Below are 8,268 nucleotides of genomic sequence, written 5' to 3'. Positions count from 1 at the left end.
GAAAAGTAGGGCATAGTGGTCATCAACAAACACTTTAATCATCTGATGTTTGACTCTCCTGAGGTCAGAGTTTCATCAATTTTTAAATTTGGTTTGATAATTTGGATGTAATTGGGGTATGGTGAATTAGTTTAGATGAAGTTTGCATGTTCATATTAAACATAGTTGCCAATGATTTCAAAAGTCCTTGACTGCCAAGATGAGATGCCTTCACATTTTCCCTGGCAAGGCTTTTCCTGGGTTTATCCTTCTTCATAGACATAAAGCTGAGATGGAGCCAAACATGTCAGATATTTATATCCCTTTGCTCTTTCCATGCCATATTTAATCACTAGTCTTAGTTAAATTGCTACATGAATTTATTTCAGGTAAGATGCAGTGATGGATGGCTGGTCCAAAGGGCCATTCGTTGAAAATGTCTCTTACATGACGTCAGAAAACACTTTGATAAATGATAGATTCTTAGGAGGACATTCATTCCAGGCTCTTTGTAGCTTTTTCCCTAATTCCCACTCATCTTTCAAGTCTAAGTTTAAATATCACTTTATCCATGAAGGTTTTCCAAACCCCCTCAGCTATGTTAGGAGAGCCTGTTTTCTGCTTCCTTAGCTCCTGATTTCTTAGTAACACACACATCATTCTTCTAATGACCTATCAGTGCAGTACTTCCCAGCCCAATCATAAGATCCTATGACTTGCTCAGTGCTGAAGCCTCGATATCTAACACAAAAGCTTGGAACATAGTCAGCGCTTAATGAGTACTAGCCTAGCATACAAACTGGTAAATGACTATGTAAATAAAATGAATAGAATCTGAAGAAAAATTTGATAACAGTATGAACCACAAGGAAAACTTTCCATGTTCTTTTAGTCCCTGGAACTGTCCAGAAGTACCGTGAAGCTGGTAAGGTAGGCAATATTATGTCAATCTTACACATAGAGACTTGATCATTGTCATATGATCATAGACTTCCTACCTTTATGACAAGGAAAACGTTCATCTCACAGAATTCATGTTAGTTCATTTGGATATATGATGACTATAAAGCTACACATTGGCAATTTTATTTGATTTCTAACCTAAGAAAATTACTTATCAGCTCTTCATTATTGTTTTACTTTCTAAGTTCAGTGTGAGGTCAGATCAAGCATGTTGTCTTCCAAGGAGCACACTAAAGAAGAGAAGGCCAAGCTTTCAGTAATGCTGAAGAATTTTGAGAAAATTTTACATTGATACAAAGGGCCAATGTGGAAAAGACTTGGACAAAACCAGAGTTTTGTCTTTGAACATGGGTGATGAAGAAAATTGAAGGGATGGACAACAGTCATTGTTACAAACCAGGAGGCCAATTCTATTACCCATAAATCTTGACAGATGCTGGAATTTTCAGTCACAAAAAATATCTGAATATCTGGTAGAAATCATCTAATGGCCCCTTCACTGCCTGTAGAACAAGTTCTTTGCACCAGATACAAGATCTTTCCCAGTCTCCCTAGAACCCACCTTCCCCTTCTCATAATCCATCCAAGCACCCTGCACTATGATCACGTTACCTCAAAACAACACGCACTTCTCCATTCTGGGCCTTTGCAAGATGTTCTCATTCTTCCTAAAAGTTCTTTTTTGTGACACTTTTTTTTGGTATGCTTAGATTCCCATACAGAATATTACCAGTTGGGTGGCTTGAAAACAGGAATTTATTTTACCACGGTTCAGGAAGTTTGAAATCCAAGATTAAGGTACCATCAGAGTCGGTTTCTGGTGAGTGCTCTCTTCTCAGCTTGCAGAAGGCACTTTGTGCATCTTCAAATGGTCTTTCCTCTGAGCACATGAGAAGAGAAAGAGATCTCTGATATTCCTTCCTCTTCTTGTAAGAAAGCCAGTACTACCAGATTAGGTCCTCACCCTTTACCCCACTTAAACTTATTTACTTACCCCAAAACCTGTTTCCAAAGAGAGTTACATTGAGTAGTAGGGCTTCAGCATGTGAATTTTGGTGGGAGGAAAGGGGGCAGAAAAGGGACAGAATTCAGTCCAGAACACCTCTCCAGGGAAATTCTTACCCATCTTTTAAGATTCACACTGAATACTTAGGTACTAAGGGAATACAATAATCTAGGATTATTGGAGAGGGGAAACTTTAAATTGATTTCTAAAGGATGCGACACATTGTTCAGAGGGAAGAAAAGAAACTTAAGGAGGATAATCAATGAAACAATGAGGCAAGAATCAATGTGTCATGAAAGAAAAGGGAAAAGACTGTGGCAGAGAGGTGCATGCTCAAATAAAGAAGCAATATTGATTAGTCACCAGACTTCGTAACAGACAAACTGAAAGAGACTGAACCCACCAGGGAATGACATACTCTAAAATATAAATCTCTCCTGGTACTCTCAATGTTAGTTAGCAAGTCTTGAAGAACCTGATAGCACCAGAGCTTACGGGTGCTTACGGACTTTCAGTGAAGAAAATGTTTCCCTTCTTCCTTGGAAAGTCACTTGCAACTTCCTAGGATGGAGACAATTACTAGTAATACTGAATGACCAAGCACATACAAATCTCTGTTTTTAAATCTAAAGATGCTATATCACTGCTTAGAAACACAGAGCAAGAAGTTTCAAGAACAGACGTGTAATATCTACACACCTTCCTCCCTTCTCCCTGCTCGATGCACAAAAATGCTACTTCATTTCTTTGTGGACTTGGGAGTCCCAGTCAAGTTCACTCCTGTGGGTGGAAGGTCTTTGGTGAAAGGCTAAATGAGAGAGGTCAGCATCTGGCATGAATGCTAGTTGTTATATATCGACCAGAAGGTTCTTCATCTCTTCGGCTAAAATGAATTATGTTCACAGGATTAGAAAATCCCCTGAACGAACCAATAAAGCAATTTCCAGAAGAAAGAGGTTATCTGAAAGAGTTTCTTCTTGGAAATTTTTCTATCCTTAGAACAGACAAAACAAGTTTCACTTAATGGTCTCTTGAATAAAACGAACAACAACAAAAAAAGAGATAAATTTTAAAAGGCAACATATCCATTCCATTTCGTTCCAGACAGGCTTTTACTAAAAACATTGATCATGAAGGCACCAGCCTTAGTTTTCTAAACTTCAGAATTTAAAATAAACAGCTATCAGTCTCCTTTCCTACTGAGGGAGGTTAAATAGCACATTCTTTCCCACTAAACCAGAAGCAACATAATGCAGAAATTTTACTGACAGTTTTAAAGTGAATTACTGGATACAAAAATAACAGTAACAGTCCCACAGCGTAGACGAATCAAATGCTTTGCATGATAAAAATACAAACATGGCCAAATCCTAGATTTAAAAGAAATAATATTTAGATGCTATTAGGATTTCCATTTCGTAAAGTAAATCCAGCATACGAGCTGCTGTCTTCAGCAACTGAAGCTTTTCTCTACAGCTATTACTACATATCTATACAGGGTCAGGCTCTCATTATTCATGCTTAAATCATTGCCTTTTCATTCCATTCTGGAATCTCACCTTCACCTTTTCTTCACTTCCATTCTTTACTGTACTAATCAACATTGAACGTCTTTATTTCCCCCGGCTTTATTGAGATATAATTGACACATAACATTGTGTAAATATAAAGTGCACAATGGGTTGATTACTTTGAATTACAAGTATGGATGTTAAGACTCTTTATATTCTGCTCCCATGCTACCGATCACCTTCACTCTTGCCCTAAAGTCTTCATGCCATAGTGTTTCTTGTATCCAGGGTACACCCAAGCTGCACCTGAAACACCAGTTTCTTACCCAGGCCTCTCCCTGAAACACCAATGCTGTAAGGCTCAGCACTGCTCTGCATCTGCCCTCAAGTCTTTCCTAAGAAACACAGCTGGTCTTAACAGCTTATTTCTCTTACTTCTTTTGCAACTGCTACTTACCCCTTTTCTCTTGTATTTTACTGTGTCAATACATTATCCTCTCATTTTATGCTTCTATGTTTGTCATTCTAGTTAGGGCTTTAAGAGCCCTGTTGATTTCAAAATAGTCCCCTTGCCCCAGCCAGTAATAAATATAGAATCTACACTCTAAATGACAATTGGCTGGTTGACTCTGGTTCAGCTGAGACCTCCAAAGCCCTTATTGTCCACTATTCTCAAACTTCACTGAGAGATAGCAAATAACAAGACAAACTAATCAAATTTTCTTGCCGCACTTTCCCTATCATTCTCTAAAACAAATTTTAATAAGACAAATTAATATAAGAGAGGAACAACAGTGCACAATAGGAATACTGAGGAAGAGATGAACTCTCTGCATTCAGTGTCCCAGGATACGTTAATTTATGACTGTTGAAATATAGCAACAGACCTTAGTCTTTAGAGAAATTTTAATGTTGTGGTTTTGGAGTAGAGATTCCACCTCCAACAGCTCTGAGACAGTTTGTATTATTATATACTCTCTCTTCACCCTTCTTCCTGCCATATTCCTCTCTCTTGCTGCTCTCCTCCATCAGGGCCCTGATCTGTAGCCTTCTCCTACATGGCACTCCACCGCTAGTTCAGGGGCTCTACCTCCAATGTTCTCTGACCCTTAGGGGCTTTAAGGAATCACAGAAGTGCCTTGCTTACACGAAGGGCAGGTACAGGGCTTTTGAAGGACTGTTTTCACAGTCTTATTGAAAAGGAATCAAGCGTGGTGCCAATCGACAGTGTGCTAAGCATCTCTACACAGCTGAGTTTGACAATATTGACAAAAGAGAATCTATTGGATCTAGATTTCCCAACCCATCTGTGGATAATGTAGCTGACGTCAGAAAACTGTGTCAGCGTCAACATGATTTGGTTGGGATATACATTAACTTGTATACAGAGAGATATTGTAGTCTAGTAGTAAACATCACTGCCCTCCTTCAAATCACATCAATCCATCTATCCATTTGCAGTCTACACTATTTCACCCATGTGTCAACATCACTGAAGTCATCATGATTTCTCATTCTTCCCACTAAGTTTCTGAATTCTTCTGGAGAACTAAACGATGTTCTCCTTGGCCCTCCAAAAAGCCATACTAAGTGGACCTCTGTATAAGCTGCTATTTAAACACACTTCTCTCACTCCAGGCTTGCTTTATCACTTTCTTTCATCTCCCAAACAGCTTCTGAATCCAAACTTTGTCCAGATAATTTTTAGTTTAAATAAAAGATAAGTGATTACTTACTCTCATGCAATCTGCTACATATTGAATGTTTGGATCCCTAAAATTCCTATGTTGAAACCCAGTCCCCAATATGATGGTATTTTGTGGGAAGACTTTGGGAAGTGATTACAGTCATGAGGGCAGCCCTCATGAGTGGGATTAGTTTCCTTATAAAAGAGATCCTAGATAGCTTCCTTCCCCTCGGCTATGTGAAGACACAGTGAGAAGACAACCAGGAAGTAGCTTCTCATCAGACATTGGATCTGCCGGAGCCTTGATCTTAGACTTCTCAGCCTTCAGAACAATGAGAAATATATGTCTGTTGTTTATAAGCCCCCCAGGTTATAATATTCTGTTATAGGAGCCCAAACAAAGACATAATACCATCCTGTCTCAATGTGGATTAGCCTTTCTTTTTTTTTCAGTTAAATATTCTTTTGTTTAGATATAATTACATTTATTCATTTTGTTTAGTGATGTGTTGGTAGAGTTTATAGTGATCTCATCTGTTTCTATATCAGTACCCTGTCTTAAGTTATCCATATCTTCATAGCAAGAAGGGATGCTATAACATAGCCTAAAAAACTACTGAGGGCCAGGCACTGTGCTAGCTGCCTTCACATGCATTATTACCTTAGTTTCCATTGAGTAGGACTATTTCATTTTCTTTACACTGTGCAATCTGTAGTAAATCACCAAAAACAGATGTGTACCCAATCATTCTGCGGTGTAGAAGGAAGATGACGTGGTTAGGATGATATACTTTATCAAAGCAAAACTACCAACAACAGCAGCCAAAACACAGCAAGAGATGATATCATTTCTCTGGAAATACCATGCCTCCCAGAATGGAAAAAGCAACTTCAGAGAGAAAAAGAAAAATCCTTTTAAGTCATTTAAGCTGTGAGTGTCCTCAGGACATACTATTTTCTTGTGACATGATAGGCTGACAGAAGCTGTGAGCCCTCACTTTGTTCTATACTTCTCACTGCCTTGAACAAAAGACTGAAAGGGGCTTGCACAGGATTCAATTGCACAAGGGCTGGGTACCCTGAGAGCCCTCTGCCTTCGTGCTTCAAGGTTAACAGAGAAACAGTTTCCCCCAAAGGCTTTCCAAACAGAATTATTTAGGTCTTTTACACCTTTCAACATGTCTTTCTTCTCCTTTGCCTCTACCTCCTCCCCCACTACCCTATTCACTCCTTCCTCTAAAGTTGGCTATAAAAGACTTTGCATCTTGGTTTAGGGTTGGAGTCACATCAATTCCAAACTCAGCAGGCAGGCTCCAAGCCTGTCTACTTCCAAGGGGAGGCTGTCAGAAGCAAGGCTGCCTCTGTGACGAAGACCAGTGCAGGAGGGGAAGCCACATATTTCAGACCCGGAGGGGGAAGTGCTGGCCCCGTTGTGACGGATGACAAGATGCCACAGGCTGTGAAACAACACCAACCCAGTGGGAGCTGCACCCTGCTGCTTGGAGATGGCTGTGCACATTTTGGCTGGACTTCGTTTCTCCTCTTCTTTAGACACTGAAGCCAGTGATTAATAGTGGGTTCCAAGGGTTTGAAAGTTATGCAAGTTCTCTGTGGTCTCCAGGGAAACTGGTGCCAATTCAATTAAACCTATCACATGGTATTGAACCTCTACTAGGCACTTGTAAGTGAGCGAGGTTTTTGGGGGGAAGGAAGACACAAAGAAGTAAATGATGTCATCTCTAACTCTCAGGGTTGCTGTGCAGATTAGAGATTGTATCTTTAAATTGCATGATACGTAACAGGCACTTAGTGAAAGAGAGCTTTGGGAATTGGAATGGTGATTATGCTTATTTACTCTTAGGTGTGGAGGAAAATGTTGCTGTCCACTTTACAAAATGTATAGGTAGAGAGAGGGATAAAAGGTAGGAAATGTTTCCCTTCTAAAGCGTGTGTGTGTGTGTGTGTGTGTGTGTGTAATCATTTGTACCTTAATAAAAAGTTTTTCCAGAGACCCCAATGGACAGATAACAAGCAACGTGGGGGTGGAGGCATGATAGAATTGATTACAGCCAACTACAGTAGTTGTGATCCTTGATTTGAAATTAAACAGAATGGGGCACCTGGTTGGCTCAGTTGGTTGAACGTCTTGATTTCAGCTCAGGTCATGAGCCCAGGGTTGTGGGATCAAGTCCCACATTGGGTTCTGTGCTGAGCATGGAGCCTGCTTAATATCTCTCTCTCTCTCTCTCTGTCTCTCTCTCTCAAAATAAAATTCAATTAAAATTTTTTTAAAAAAGGAAAATTAAACAGAAATGGCTTCTGGATTGTGTCCAAGTTATGTCACTTCTTTGAGGCTCAGTTAACTCAACTGTGAAAGGAGAAATAACAGTACCTTGTAGTGCTGTGGTGAGAATCTAAATGAGAAAAAAGCTGTTAGGGTAGCACTCTGCCTGCCAAGCTGCAATTACTCTGGCAGTAATGCACCCAAGGGTTGGACCAGAGGGGAAAAGAAAAGGCTAGTTGAAGAGGCAGTAGATAGAGAAATAGAGAGACCTTGTGTTCAAAAGCTCAGTAGGCTACTAGTTCATTCAGCAGTCTTGGACAGTTGGCATCACCTCTCTGGTTGTCAGTTTCCCCATTCTGGAAATATAATTAGAAGCATGTTAGTGTCCTTTCACCTCCAGTGCTCTGGGATTCTTTGAGATGATTTCACCTTCCCTAGAATTCTCCTCTCCAACCAAGTATAGATGGAGGTACTGGCAAAATGTTCAGGCTTTCACTCATTCTCTAACCCTAATGAAGAGTTAGCTCTGTTTTCCTGAGGGGAAGAAAAGGCTAGAATCTTTCTTAATCTCACATTCTGCTGTGTGACCAGGCACATATTATTATTATTCTTTGCTGTCTCTGCATATTATTAAATAGATGCCAAATTCAACTTGGCATTTCAAAAAAAAAAAAGCTTTCAGAAATGCAGACTGCTTTGGGATGTAAGATTTTTATGCAAATATGAAACATTAATACATTTAAAATTTAGAGCACTTTAGTCTCCAGGAGAGAAAAGAGTTTATTTTTAGATACTTAATTCAGTGCTTATTTAATAAGTATTTAATAAATATGAGGCA

The sequence above is a fragment of the Panthera uncia genome, chromosome F1 (genome assembly GCF_023721935.1).
Source record: "Panthera uncia isolate 11264 chromosome F1, Puncia_PCG_1.0, whole genome shotgun sequence".
Lineage (NCBI taxonomy): Eukaryota > Metazoa > Chordata > Mammalia > Carnivora > Felidae > Panthera > Panthera uncia.
Note: the sequence above shows the minus strand (reverse complement) of the source record.